The 15,290-nt window shown below is 43.6% G+C and overlaps 1 protein-coding gene across 2 annotated transcripts in view; it reads left to right on the top strand.

Moving 5' to 3' along the window:
- Positions 1–15,290, top strand: part of arhgap24 (Rho GTPase activating protein 24) — a 97,126-nt gene that overhangs the window by 44,349 nt on the left and 37,487 nt on the right. The window contains exon 1 of one of the 2 annotated variants that reach the window (XM_083793686.1): positions 14,456–14,523. The exons of the other annotated variant lie outside the window; for it this stretch is intronic. The gene's annotated coding sequence lies outside the window, so the exon portion shown is untranslated. Of the gene's footprint in view, positions 1–14,455; positions 14,524–15,290 lie in introns of those variants that run through there. 2 annotated transcript variants of the gene reach the window in all.

Here is a 15,290-nt window from a genome sequence, read left to right as displayed (position 1 = left end):
GTGTGTGTGTGTGTGTGTGTGTAAAATGGTAAATGGCACATTTATATAGCGCCTTTATCCAAGGCGCTTTACATAGATTGTGCATTACATTCACCCATTCACACACATTCATACACCGATTGCGGCGGAAGCCATGCAAGGTACCAACCAGCACATCGGGAGCAATTTGGGGTTCAGTGTCTTGCCCAAGGACACTTCGACATGTAGACAGGGATTCGAACCGCCGACCCATGGATCATTGGATGTGTGTGTGTGTGTGTGTGTGTGTGTGTGTGTGTGTGTGTGTGTGTGTGTGTGTGTGTGTGTGTGTGTGTGTGTGTGTGTGTGTGCAGTGCACACTGTGTGCGAGCTCACGCACACATTGGGCCTGATTCTTCAACGTGTTTCCGCTGATATATTGCCGTGACGCTGGCGGAAAGGCATTTACGTGGATTTCCCACATTAATTTGGAATTCATGGAAATGGCCGTGAACTTGACGCTGTCTTTGGTTCGTCGGAAACTCCGCTAAATCCTCCGCCACCTCTTTAGGTGGCGGAGAAATTTGCGGAAGCATACACTTGCATATAGATTTATTCTTCATGCTTCATGCTTCATGCTTCATGCTGAATCAATAAATAGTCCCCAAATCTCAGATAAAATATGTAGGCATGTGCCCCCAACATATTGGTCGATCAGCACATAAAAAAACGATATATATATATATATATATATATATATATATATATATATATATATATAAAAGCCGAGTGCACTTGTATGCCTAATGCATGCATTCTAGAGGCAAGTTAGCCTATAGAGTCCCATAAGGAAACTGCCCCGACACCTTTTATTTTATTTATTAGGATATTTCTATAGCATGCCATGCGCGATTGCGCTGCTCACTGGACAGCCTTCTCTAGGCTACTCGCAGTGCAACGCGTTGTGAGCTTGTAGATCGGCTCTCGCGGACTGCATGTTAAAAAACAAACTCACAATTATAATAAGAACATAGGCCTACACTTATCTGCATTTTGCACTGTACGAATCTAACGTTGTTTCGGTGTGTGTGTGTGTGTGTGTGTGTGTGTGTGTGTGTGTGTGTGTGTGTGGGGGGGGGGGGGGGGGCAGACAGCAGCGTGCTGCCGATCCGATTCACATTGGAAAATGAATAGGGCTAATAAGCCCTATATAAAAAATAGAAGACCACATTTATAGCCTAATAAATGCAGCGTGTTTGAAAGTCGGCCAGTCATATCAGTTTTAAACCAGCTCACCTTCACTCGTGAACATGACGGACAGACAGACAGAATTTATAATAATGTATATTGATCACATGGATGCCACACACAGAATAGTTTAACTCACTGGATAAACTCACTGGATTATAATTTCTTCAGACAAGAGGATCCCAGGCCTACGAGGTAGGCCTATAATATTTACTTATGAATGTATGGGGCTATGGGCTACTGTTCTTTATCGCGCAACAGTGTCGAGGGCCCATGCAGCCCCCCTCCCTCTCTCGTCTCTCTCTCTCTCTCGCTCTCTCTGAAAAGACGACTTTTGCATTGACATATCCGATCGGATATGTTTTACCTCTGCATAGGTGTGAGAGAGCACCCGCCTTGGTCCCGAACTTAATTAAATAAATTATAATTATATTGCTTCAGCGGAGCACGCACCGTTGCAAGCTTCGATAGCAGTGACCGCGGCTGTGATCTCAGACAAACTGCTGTCTGCTGAGTCATGCTTGAAGCCTTTTATGGTATGAAATTGGGCGTGGATCAATGCAGATGAGGTTGTCGGGTGCTTTTCCGATCACTTTGCACCCGCTGCATTCAGTATGACATACACCTGCGATACACCTGCGCACCTGTGGTACACACCACTCTCTGAATAACACGTCATCTCAACGTAGCTTGATCGGACGGATAAATACGATATCTGTTTCCGCCACCGTTACACTCTGGCGCATTTCGTTTTTGAAGAATCAGGACCATTATGTGCATGCTTGCGTGTGTGTGTTTATTAAACATAATTAGTTCATGTGGAACTCCTCAGCATTTTTCTAGGTGCTTTGTTTTAGGCTGCAAGGCAGTCAGGTGTGACTGTGGTGTGCCTGACTGCAACCACACAATGGAATAAAAAGCAGCTGTACTGACAGTATAGTGTTTAGTAAGACAAACACATACTTGGACTTGTACAGAATTGGACTCGGACAGTATAATGTACAAAAGCATAATACAGCAAAGCACAAAGGCACATGTTTCCGATGTCACAAAACGTGAAGGCCACTTCATGACAAACGCATAAAAGAGCAGGGAGGGTGTTTCTTTCCAACCTATAAAAGACTGTGGGCATGTTCTGGCTGTGTCTCAAAACCAGAGCAGATGCCATAAATGAACTCATGCAGACCAAAATGTGTTTGAAAATGTGATCACCAAGCATGTTCACAACAAGGGGGCCGTTGTGCATCACTAAAACATCTCAGGGTACAAGGGACTATATACTGTAGACGGAAAGTTTTAGCATTCTCAAGTATTTTTGCCTGCCAAAAAACGAAACCGGCTCCTACATTCTGTGTCCTCCTTGTCCCCTCTGTGTCGAGGGAAAACAAGGGGACAACTTATGTGGCAGCTAATAAAGAAGTCTAAGAGACGTAGGGAGTGAATGAAAGGGAAAAACTCCACAAATAAATTCCACTCGTCTAAATGTGGCCCTGCAGCAGTCAGAACACAACAGATACTGGTTAGAGCCAGGGACAGGGCCATCTGGGCCCGAGAGAGACACGGTGTTAGATCTGATCAGTACAGAGTTGTCCATTGTCTTGTGAAGGGTGATGATGGGGGGCTGGACAGGCGCCAGGTGTCTGTTGACTGCCAGGGGAACTGGATATAGGGACACCAAGACGACCGCTGCAGTGGGATGGGAGACTTTCTGCTGTTGAGCAACAAGACAATTATTCTATCTCACAGTTCAGCTCAGTGATTCTCAACCTTTTTAATTTCAAGGAACCCCAATTTGATATGCATTAGGCCATGGGCCCACATTTAAGGTGATTATTTATCTCTCTGACCCCAATCTCACACTGTAAAATCATCTGTTTATTTAACTCTGAGGCCTGTAAGGCCGGGTCCATTTGGTTACATTTGTACACTCTCTGTGTTGCAGTCCTATAAGGGTTGGTTTGGTTCTGAACTATCAATCATTTACCTGGGGACCCCCTGGAACCCCCTCAAGGATTCCAGGGGTCCCCAGACCACACTGAGAGTAAGTGGTTTAGTAGACAGCTATTACATCGTCTTACAGATCACAAGATCTATTCTTCAGCGTGTGAAACTGAAGTTTGACTGTCAGGGATTGTGTGAGACAATGATCTGCATCTGTTAGTTGGCACACCTGTCAAGTACATCTAGAACTGCCAGTGTTGTCTTAGGAACAGCCTCACTATTACTCTCCCATTGTACTGTGTGTACTGTGTGTGTTTGCTTTTCTCATCTTTCTTTTCGTACACAGAAGCTGATGCTTCAAGTGCTGTTTAGACTAGAGTGGCTATCTTCTGTGTATCCCACAGAAATGAGCCGCAGCTGAGTGGGTAGAGAGGCTGTCTGGCAATCAGAACAGAACTGAAGGTCTAACATTTGACCTTCAGCTCTCACATCTACGTGTCTTAAGTGTCCCTGAGCAAGACACTTAAGTTAACCCATACCATCCAGTGAACCAACCAATACTGTAAGTACCATAGCAGCACCCTGTGTCCACAGGCATACTGTACCATCATGACGATGGGCCCCGGCCGGTGCTAATATTTAGTTTAGGCCCCCAACGCACACAGAGACACAAATAGCCGACATGTATCGTGGGATGGAGGATCGCGTGTCAGCATGTAAATTGTCTACTTTCGCTGTTTGATTTGTCCTAATATTGGTGCTAAATAACACTTAAACTCACTGCCAGACCGGACGGGATGAATGGGCCGCTTCAGCTCTGAGCAGATCCACATGGGCACGCATGCAACTCTAGGACGCACACAGGTTTTTGGCAGAGAAAATTGGATTGCCTTGGCTTTTCTTCTCTCTTTCTTCTTCCTTCATGGGCCCCCATGGCGTCTGGGTCGATGACCCTGTCTCTGTTTGACCCAAATGGAACACCGCCTTAAGTAGGACCTACTATGATTGGCACAACTCTAAATTGCTGCTGTACGTGAGAAAGGTCTAGATTTGTATGTTACATCTCACTTCTCATGTACGTGGAATCCATTTGTGGATATCTTTCATGATTACAGTGGAGTTTTTGTTTTTGGTTTCCCCCCATGTAGTGATGTTGAATCACCTCAGGTATGCCAGGTATGGTGCGCAAAGACAGTTACCTGTCATGACAGGTAGATGGGCGGAGGGGTTTAGTTGATTACTGTACAATGTACATCGGTTGCAAAGGCTGCCTGCCTTTGCCAAATTATAAATTATGTTCATTGGGGAAAAAAAGGACATTGTGATTGTATAAGCTTCTGTAATATTGGAATGGGTGGTGTATGAGAGGAGATCAATAATATAGTATGACTAAAGAAATGCCCTATATGTATGTATTGCTGCACTGCACGCAATGTTAGGGTTTTTGTTTTTCACTTTAATACTGACTGAGCATTGCATCTCCCAGAGGCCTGCTGTACAAATATCAGTAATGGTCGCATAAACTCCTGTAGCCAGAGATCAGAGCACTGACCTCCTGCTCCATCTGAGAATAATCATCTGATTCCTGTAAAACTGCTACAGTATGTAGAGGCAAATAAGAAAGAAGTCCCCTGCTGTGCTGGAGACGGAGAAACCATATGCCTCCCTGTCCCCAATGTGTCCCCAAGGTCTCATGAACACACTGTAGGACTCACCATGCTTTTTACTCCATGCCTCGGGCTGGGGTTTTACAATCTCTCTCTCTCTCTCTCTGCCCCCCCCCCTCTCCCTCTCTCCTTCTCTCTGCCTCTTCTCTCCCTCTATTAAGCTCTGGACTTTGTTGTGTCCGCAGTGTCATTTTAATGCATTTCAAACAAACTAACTCTACCAAGCTCCACCCCCCCCCCCCCCGCCCCATCATTTTCTTTACCACTAATATACTATTGATATTATACATCATCATCATCATTCCCACTTCTACACGATATAGGGGCTTTGGGGCGTAGGTAGCTAGTGCAGCTATTTACTGGTCATACCACCGCTGCTGAGTTATAGGAATGTTTCCATGGTCACCCCTGGAGGCATACATCCCATCATTCATAGAGGACCTTGGGATCATGTTGCACTGAGCAGGTGGCTGGCCCCAGGCACAAATACTGTTTACAAGGCAAAACCAACAAATGCACAATATGTGGTTATGTTCCCTTCTGTTGATGTGTTTCCTCCAGCAACTCATCTGAGGCTTTCTGGGAATGTTGTTATTTTTTTAGTCTGTCCGCAGAGTGGTCTTGAGAATAACTTGAAGGAAATAGCTTCACCAGTGATTTGGCTATCCATTGTGTGCAGTGAAAGCTAGACCTCTGTTTGAAATAAAGGCAACAGTGCCCTCATGTGTTTTCTTTAATAATTACAGTGATTTAGAGAAATACTGATTACAACTGTGTGAAAGCTGCAGTTGGATCGAATTGACTCAATCTCCTATTTTATGTTGATGTGCCATAAAGAAAGACAAAAAGTGATGTAGCCTTTGTCAATTAAGTTTCCAGCTAAATGGTGGGAAGGGGAGGGGCGCTCTTATCATCGTACATCATCATGACGTAAAATAGACACTATACCTATTTGCTCAGACAATATGACGTAAAATTGTCCATTCAATGTCAATGGGAATTGTAGGACAAAAATAGACACAAAGCTGAATAGGCTATAGGAGGGGCTAGCGTCCCTCAAAAATATCACACTTGTGTGAAGTGAGGGGACACCCACTGTATTTATATCCGCCACATGACGTCTTATGTCAAACATTAAAGTCCATAGACTTGGCTGGCAAATGATTTACGTCATAAGTGCTCTCAAAACAAAACCCTTAGACTTGGCAAAGTCACATGTTGGAGTCGTTAGCACCGCTCAAAAAGCTACCCACAACACATGCTGCCGGGACGTGTTTCTAAGCTAGTAGCTTAGCCTACTTATATCTCAGCTAGCCTACTGCCCAACACTGCAAATAGCGTAACAGTGTTTATGGGTCATCTAGGCTGTTTGGGGACCACAGCTGGTCTCATAACATTCCACTGAAAATGAATAGCTGCTTGATCTGCATTTCCAGTGACATCATAGCACTCCATCCCACCCACACCCGCCACAGCTATATTGACTAGGTGCTGAATTCTGCACTCACGCACATTGACGAAACAGATTGAGATTTCAATCATATGCCGTGCTTTAGGTATGCATCTTGTGCACTTAGGCTACTGTTTGTTTAAAGGCAATCTCTGTGGTTGTTGCTGCTACAGTGATGTGTTGTCAACTTGTCATTGACTAATGCTGCTCAAATAGCCTAATAAACAGCCTGTTATCCAGGAGCATTTTATCATTATTACTTGCGCAAGCAGAGCGTGCAAGTAATGTTTTTCGTCAGGTGCTACGATGCGTATGTCCCATAGCAGCATATGACATGATGATATGCCAGGGTATAATTGGTTTTCGATGGTGACTTAATATACTTATACTAAAATATTGTATGAGTATACTGTAAAAGAAGAAAGAATGACAAATCAGTCAAATCAAAGCACACAACTATATGCGCACTGTCACAACTAGGGCCGGACATAACACTCCGTTCATATCATCAAATATTAATAATAATAACCTACACAAGGTTGATGCATAGAACCCTGATGCATGGAGTGCAGGTGCAGCGTACATTCATAATTAAGGTTCAAGTGCGCCAGCAGAGGACATAGCCCACATTGTTAGACCTTTTTTATTTCATCTCACAAATAGCCAGTGTTGGGCAAGTTGCTTAAATCACTTAAACCCATTACTTCATTGACTGGAGATCCACAGGGGTTTGTACTAGGCCCCTCCTTTTTGCCCTCTACACCAAATATCTCCGGTGAAAATATTTCCATGATGTTCTCCCCCACAATAGGCATGTTATTAGGGTTTGTGATTTGTGTCGTTTTAAATGTAGCTGGCTAAGCTACTAGTTTCTTACTTTCAAAAATAGTAACTGCAGCAAGCTCTCTTTCAAAATATGAAGCTAGATACATTATATCCTAGTAAAATAAATAGCTAGTTATACCTTGTTGAAGAATTAAGATACATGTTATAACATTGAGCGATTGAATAAAACGTACATGACATGATAGACAAAGTGTCATGACTAAAAACTATTTTTTGCTGACGTGCAACTGAAAATGTCAAGCTACCCAGCAACATAGCAACTTCTTGAAAGCTACATCATTCCGAATGTGATGAGGCTATACCACAATCTACTGCAGTAGCTACAGTACATTTCCCAGTAGTCTACTGTGAAATGAAGCTAAGCTACTCCCCAACACTGCAAATAGCGTAATGGTGTTTATGGGTCATCTAGGCTGTTTGGGTCCCACAGCCGGTCTCATAACATATCCCACTGAAAACGAATAGCTGCTTGATCTGCATTTCTACTTCTATCATAGCACTCCACCCCACCCCGGGCCCCACCCACCACAGCTATAATAAATTGACTAGGTGCCGAATTCTGCACTCGCCCACATTGACAGAACAGATTGCGATTTAAATATATGCAGTGCTTTTAGGTACATGCATCTTGTCCAATTACTGACTGTTTAATAGAGATCACTGTGGCATATATGCTACTGTGCCATTTTTTAAAACTAATTTACTGCTTTAATACCCATACAGGCGTGTGCATTAAGCATCAAAATTCAAATACAGTTGGCTAGGTAATCCATGTCAGACATTACACATGCCTATGTAAAAGTATACTATGTAAAAAGTATGTATAGCCTACATACTGTCAAAAATCAGACCAGTTTGAACTGTACTGTACTGCTGTACTGTACTCTACTGTACTGTACAGCTCTCCTCCCTGGCGTGTGTGTGTGTGTGTGTGTGTGTGTGTGTGTGTGTGTGTGTGTGTGTGGCTGCGTGGCTGCGCAACAGTGACATTTGGTGGTGAGCAAACGCTATTTCCGTGCTTGGACACACAAAGGGGGACACATTGCTGTCTATAGACCGATTCCGTAGCGGTTTCATGGTCGCAGCCTACGTATTTCCTGTAGGCGGAATCGATGTAGCTGTCGGGGATAAAACCCTCACCAGGCGCACCTCTTCCACTACAGTGAACGGCAGAGTGACTGATGTTAGTTTGCCTCAAACTTTACTCCTTTACCTGCTTTTTTACTAACACTAACATTACAAAGATGCCCAGAACATCGAGATGAACCTGTGTAGTTTATGGCTGCTCCAACAGTAGTGGCAACATAAAAAATTAAATAAAACGGAATGTCTAATATCCACCGCGGTGGCTGAGACCAGAGCCATTGAGTAATGGTTGAGACGAAGCAGGGAAAGATACATATTGCCAGTCTTACCCAATACCAAATCTTTCTGTTTTATGAACACAAGGCTGCTGTATTTTATACCTCATACTAAGCATTTAAAGTATGAGGTATAAAGTACACTGGCGTTATGTATCTGTCACTGCTTCGTCTCAACCATTACTCAATGGCTCTGGTCTCAGCCACTGCGGTGGATATTAGACATTCCGTTTAATTTAATTTTTTATGTTGCCACTACTGTTGGAGCAGCCATAAACTACACAGGTTCATCTCGATGTTCTGGGCATCTTTGTAATGTTAGTGTTAGTAAAAAAGCAGGTAAAGGAGTAAAGTTTGAGGCAAACTAACATCAGTCACTCTGCCGTTCACTGTAGTGGAAGAGGTGCGCCTGGTGAGGGTTTTATCCCCGCAGCTACGTCGAGTCCGCCTACAGGAAATATGTAGGCTGCGACCATGAGACCAGCTACGGAATCGGTCTATAGAAGGGGTCAGCACCACTCAAAAAGAAAGAATGACTGATCATTCAGAAAGCACACAACTATGTCACAACTCACAACATTCACTGTTGAACTACTGTAAGTAAGTAAGCAAGCCTTGTGGCCCATAGGGCAGGAGCCAATTTCCTGTTTCTATATCGTGAGACAGGCACACCCCCTGGACATGTCGCAGGGACCCTCAACCTAACCCTTGATGCTGAGTGCCAAGCAGGGAGGCATATAGGACGGGTCCCACTTTTATAGTCTTCAGTATGACCCGACCGGGGATCAAACCCCGACCTCCCCGTCTCAGGGCGGACACTCTAACCAGTAACCTCAAGGCCACTGAACTGGTGATAATAATGACTTACTGTTTGTTTTCTCCACCAGGCCGAAGGCATGGGGAGAGAGTATGTTTTGCACTCCGTCCGTCCGTCCGTCCGTCCGTCCGTCCGTCCGTCTGTGGACAGCTAATCTCCGGCATCGTTAACCCGGTCGATGCCAAATTTTGCACACACACTCCCTGGATGCCAACGATGAACCTCTGCCCCCAAATTTCCAGAACGGCCTGTTATAGCGCCACCAGGAGGCAGACTTTTGAAAAACACATTTTTGTATATTACTCCTCCAGATTCTGTCCAAAAATCGTTACACACTAACTCTATAGTCATGTGTTCAAGATGGATCTGTCCGATATTTCATATTCCATCCTAATTGGCTAATATTGGCTTTCAAAGTTTGCAGGATTGGCCCTTTTGAAACAAAAAGCCTCAAATCATGAACGCAGCGTGCAATTTACGTGAAATCTTTCACAGACTTTCCTACTAGGCTATAAAAGCGCTATAAACGGCAGATGTTGAAAATGCAGGGCAAAGATCTTTCCTTCGAGCCTCTTCTAGGGAGTGTACATACAGATTGGGGCAGTTATAGGTAAAGACAAAATTCTGTCTGTTATAGCACCACCATGAGGCTGATTTGAAAATGTTCAAGTGGCATTTCTTGCCTAGTGGGAATGTGCATGCAAAATTTCACCTAAATTGCACGCTGTGTTCATGATTTGAGGTATATTGTTCAAAACCAATCTTAGCCAATCAGGATGGAATATGACAAATCTAGACCCATTTTGTTTATTGACTATACATGTGTACTGTACTGTACTGTACTGTACTGTACTGTACTGTACTGTACTGTACTGTACTGTACTGTACTGTACTGTACTGTACTGTACTGTACTGTACTGTACTGTACTGTGTACTGATTTGTGTGATGTTTGGACAAAATCTGTAGGAGTCCTATGAATTCATTTTTTTGCAAAAAGCCAAAAACCACCACTTTCAGCTATTTTGCAGTGTATGTGTTTTAGTCTTTGCCAGTCTCTTGATTGACCAAAGCAGTCCTGCCATACAAGGACATGCACCTCAGGGACTTGTGTGAAGGCATGAATGTCGTTTTCAAGATACACAAAAGATATCTAAGTTACATCCACTGTAGTCATGTATTTGTTAGTTACCATCTATATTACAAATAATCGTGTATAGATTTAATATGGTTGGGACATGCAATATGTGGATCAGCTGTCTGACACCACCAACCTCTTCTAGGTTGCTTGGCCCCTTGCCGTAAAAATGATTTGAGCTCGCACATAAAAAAAGAGGATTGACAAATAAGAATATAAGATACCACAGCTATTGGTTTTCAGTATATGCTGTCGGTGTCCTACAGCAACATTCTGTGGCCATGGTCCCTCTGTTTCTTTTCAGTCGTCAATAGCGGGACCAAAGCTCAGGGGAATCTGCTTAATGGCTCATGCAGCACACCAGTTGTTGAGACCTAGTATTTGTCATAAAAATAACATGATTGATCCCCTATGAAACGAGGGAAGACAGCTACAATAACACGACGCAGGAGAATAATGTGTGGGCGCGTGGACTGGACATGGGATATAGCCAGCCTCTTATTGGTTTTATGTTTCAAATGGTGTTATATTCCATGTTACAAGTTAACAAAGCTGATGGGAGTAAGTAGCAGCTTATGGTGCTCGTTGTTAAGATGTTGTAACCCAGAACATAAAGCCTCTTAAAATGGTAAATGGTACATTCATATTATAGTCGCTGACGTCACTCTCTCATCCCCATGGTTCACGGAAGTAATTTCTCTATGGAGAATAACGTTGGGTCATCTTAAAATCGTCTCATATACTGTAAGCATTGTGCATTTGTGGTCCAAACAAACAAACCGTCTCAGCGATATTGTCGGGGAGGTGCCTCTGTATCGTTTACGACAGTCAGTCACTCATATTTGATACAGTCTGTTTCTAGCAAAAATGTAACTAATTCAGCAGTAGTAACATTAGCGTTTTCAGTATCCATATGAGTGAAACGGACGGGATGACATGTTAATTTTTCAAACACAGTTCCTATATGAGGCAATCTGAAATCCCCCTATGGTGATTATAATGCAAATTAAAAGTACATGAACCTGTGGACTTGTGCCCTCTACCGATATTGACGTCAGACTTCAGTGCTCTATAGAAATCGCTTTAGAGTAGAGTCGCCCATTCACACACCGACGGTGGAGTAAAGGCCTATTCATATTCCAGTTTTAGGTGATAAGGTAACCACCACGGCACGCCGCGGTGGTAATCGCTTCACCTTTTCGGCGCTCACCCAAACACATCTCTCTGTTTTTACTAACCACCGTTTCGGTCGCCACTCTAAAACTGGAGTATGAATAGACCGTTAAACCATGCAAGGCACCAATCTGATGATCTGGAGCAGTTTAGGGTAGAATGTCTCGCTCTTTGACACTAACTCATGGGGTATGCACATGTGTGCATGCACAGACACTATGGGCTCCAATTTCGTCTCTTCTTTCTAAATACACTGTTTGGGGATTTAGCAGTGGGGAAAGGGGTGTTCCCCCACTAAAGTTGTATTATGCATAGGTGTGGTTTGGGCGTTACAATAATTGACCAATCAACAAGTCCACGTGCCATTGCCTTTAAGAGATCTCCATATCCGCTGCCCGTTATGCCCAGTTCTATATTGCTTCACAGCCTTACGGTCTATAGCCCATGGAAGAGCGATGTGTTGCTGCCTTGAAATCTTGATGCACCCTGCCACCCCCCCCCCCCCCCCCCCCCACACACACACACACACACACACACACTACGAAATTAGGGCTTTCATTTGGTGTATAGATCGTGCGTGTAGGCCGTCTCTACGGAACTGTATGAAGCGAAAAGGAAAGTTCGGCAAAATCATTAAACCCCATTTGCTGCTATGGGCTGAACGAACCTGGCACAATTTTGACTATACAATTATATAAACACAATGGACACATGGAAGTTGCAGGCACTCACTTCTGCTGGATAGGAAAATTACAAAGAGATGCAATAGGAGAATAAGCTGGAGAGATGACGCAGCCTGACTCTGCGACTAAATTGGAGCCCAAGGTCCCATGCATGCATTTATAAACCTTCATGCCTTGATTTATTATGAAGGGAGAGAGAGACACTGTCGTTGTCAATTTTTATTCAAATTGATTAGGTTAATTGGCTTCTCTGACATGCATGTGTGGATAAAACAATCAATACAATGCATCTTAACAGTACACCATGGCGTTTTCTTTTTCATTGATTTTATAGTTAATTTTATTCTCCTTGCTGTAGGGAAGAAAATGTGCCTTTGGTACCTACGGTCATGTTGTATGAAATAGATTCCTTTGTACCCCAGACATTGCATGAGTAATGTTATTGAAATAAGTGCATTAGGGATACATTATGCAGATGGTTTGCAACTTTGCCTTGGTGCCTTCTTTACAATGTTCCCATTGTTATGTACAAAAGACCAAGGAAATCCCATGGTAAATATTGGGCACTTGGCGTTTGCACTGCGTATGATACCATTTTGGTTTTTAAATTAAATAGAGTAGTTCATGTGGAAAGTGGTAGTACTGAAGAGATGTCCTTTTATCAAAGTTGCTCTCGTGGTACATTAAAATGTCTGAACACTAGCCTATACCATCTGTTTGTGATGGAAGGCTTTTATTAATATCAATTCTCCTCGTCTTCCTCTCTTTACAGTAGGACTGGGCAATACATCGTTGTTGTCGGGCAGAAACCTCATATGTCCAAAACAGTTATATTTTATTGTTGTTATTGTTACTAGTCCTTAGCCGTTGTGAGATATCTGCCCCCCTTGTGGCCGTGAAGGGTACTGCGCCCGGGTGCGTTTGTAATTGACTAATAAATTAATTAATAATCATTAATGTGTCAAATCGAAAAAAGGGCTTCGTTACGCCCTCCATATGCATATGGTCAATGCCTCTGTGAAGTGGGAGTGATTGGTGCAGGCAGTAAGGAGTTACGGCACTGTTTCTGACAGACACACACACACACACGGACACACAGACATCGTTAGAATTATAGTATGATTAATAAGCAATTGTGAAAATAGCCGATGCGACGCGTTGTGAGCTTGTAGATCTGCTATTTTCTTTTATGTGACACTCTTGTATCATTAAGTAAGCAGTAGTATGGCATTGATTTATGAAAAGAAACCAATTTGAAACTTGGAGATACATGGTTTCTGCCCGATAGCGACAGACTAGATATTGTGTGGGATCGTAACGTAATATTGAGATATGGCATGCTGCATGAATGTTGTCTTTTCCTGGTTTCAAATACTTTAGCCCTATTACTTTCAAAAAAGTTCCAGAATAATCCAAAGCAGCGAAAATAGCTTGTAGATCTGCTATTTTCTAAACTTTTGGGGGGTGGATATTATCGTCACAATATAATATAGAGATATTTGGTCAAAGATAACATGATATTTGATTTTGTCCACATCGCTGAACCATATTTCACAGTACTGTACGTATGTGTCCATCTCGTCTGTTGGTTGCAGTACTGTGTGCTTATTGGAACAGTATGTCTGGAGGAGTGACCGATGAGAGCTAGCAGCACTAGTAGAGTTCCTCTCGAGCAGTGCTGATCAAACCTTCCAAAGTTTGGCCGCAGACCCCATCTGATATTTCTTTTTTCCCCACGATATTTTAGAAAATAGCCGATCCACACACTCACCAAGCATCATATTGCAAGCTTGTGACTCAGGTATTTTCCAATATCTGGTGTATATATTGTGGTTTAACTGATTTTGATGCTTTTTAACACATTTTGCTGGGGACCCCCTGGAAACCCCTCAAGGACCCCTGGAGGTCCCTGGACTCCACTTTGAGAACCGCTGCTCTGGATGAACTGGCGTGTGAGAGCTGAGAACTGCCATGAACCTGGTCTCAAGCCAGAGAGAGCGATGGAAGAAGTTTGGAAGTTAAGACACTTCCCTAACAGCCGGATGGAGGGGATTGGTATTTGACATGTCAACCCTGTGCCCCCCCCCACCCCCCGAACCCTGGCCCGCCCCACCGGCATGTATCAGGTTAGCCATGTCTTTGCAGGGGAACATGGAGTCTGTGTTTCATTGAGGCCGCTGCTAGGCTATGGGACATAACTGTTTGTGAAACATGGATCCTTGACTTGAATGTTCAGACCTATGGTATGTAAACTAATTTCACCTTGAGTAAATATTTGGATGTCTAGCTCTCTCTCAACCGTTCTTTCCCCCCCCCCCCTCCAAGCTGAATGGAACAGATAGTGCAGCATTTACTGCAAGCCTAGAATCCGAGGGGTGTTCTCTGTTTCAGAACATGAAAGCTAAATGACAGCTTGTAAGATCCAGTGGGATTGAATGTGTTTTTAGGGGGAGATTGTTGCAGACTCTTCTTAGATAGATAGAAAGGCCAATCAATGGGAAGAACCTCCGGTGTCTCTTAGGACTTGTAGGCCACCAGTAGCCGCCGTATACCAGACCGTACACGGCCGTATTTATAGAGCTCTGTGGGTGAGTCATTTGGCCAAGTCCCCACTCTTCGTTTGCCAGATTTACTAGTCCCAGGAGGGTGGAGAACCTCCCCTGACTTTGTGGTAGGCTGGCTGATTTACAATGCATTTTCTCCTACAGAGAAGAACGGAGAGAATCTCTTAGCTGTCCCACCCGGGTCCCTCGAACAGCTCTGCGTGTGTGTGTGTGCTTGTCTGTCTGCAGGAAAGACAGACAGACAGACTGTGGTGGACAGTGAGTGCAGTACTATGAGCCTTTCCATGAACTTGTATACTATAAATTCTACTGATTGGATTTTCTTACTGATTGAAAAAGATGGAGGCTATTGTATGTATACTCACCAGTAGAGGGTGGTGGCGGAGGTGGAGATATAAGAGATGGGAGAGGAGAGGAGGAGGGAGTAGAGGCGAGGAGGAGGGGTG

This window comes from Protomyctophum parallelum (assembly GCF_964188405.1).
Source record: "Protomyctophum parallelum genome assembly, chromosome: 21".
NCBI classification, from domain to species: Eukaryota; Metazoa; Chordata; class Actinopteri; order Myctophiformes; family Myctophidae; genus Protomyctophum; species Protomyctophum parallelum.
Note: the sequence above shows the minus strand (reverse complement) of the source record. Positions and strands in the feature narration are given on the sequence as shown.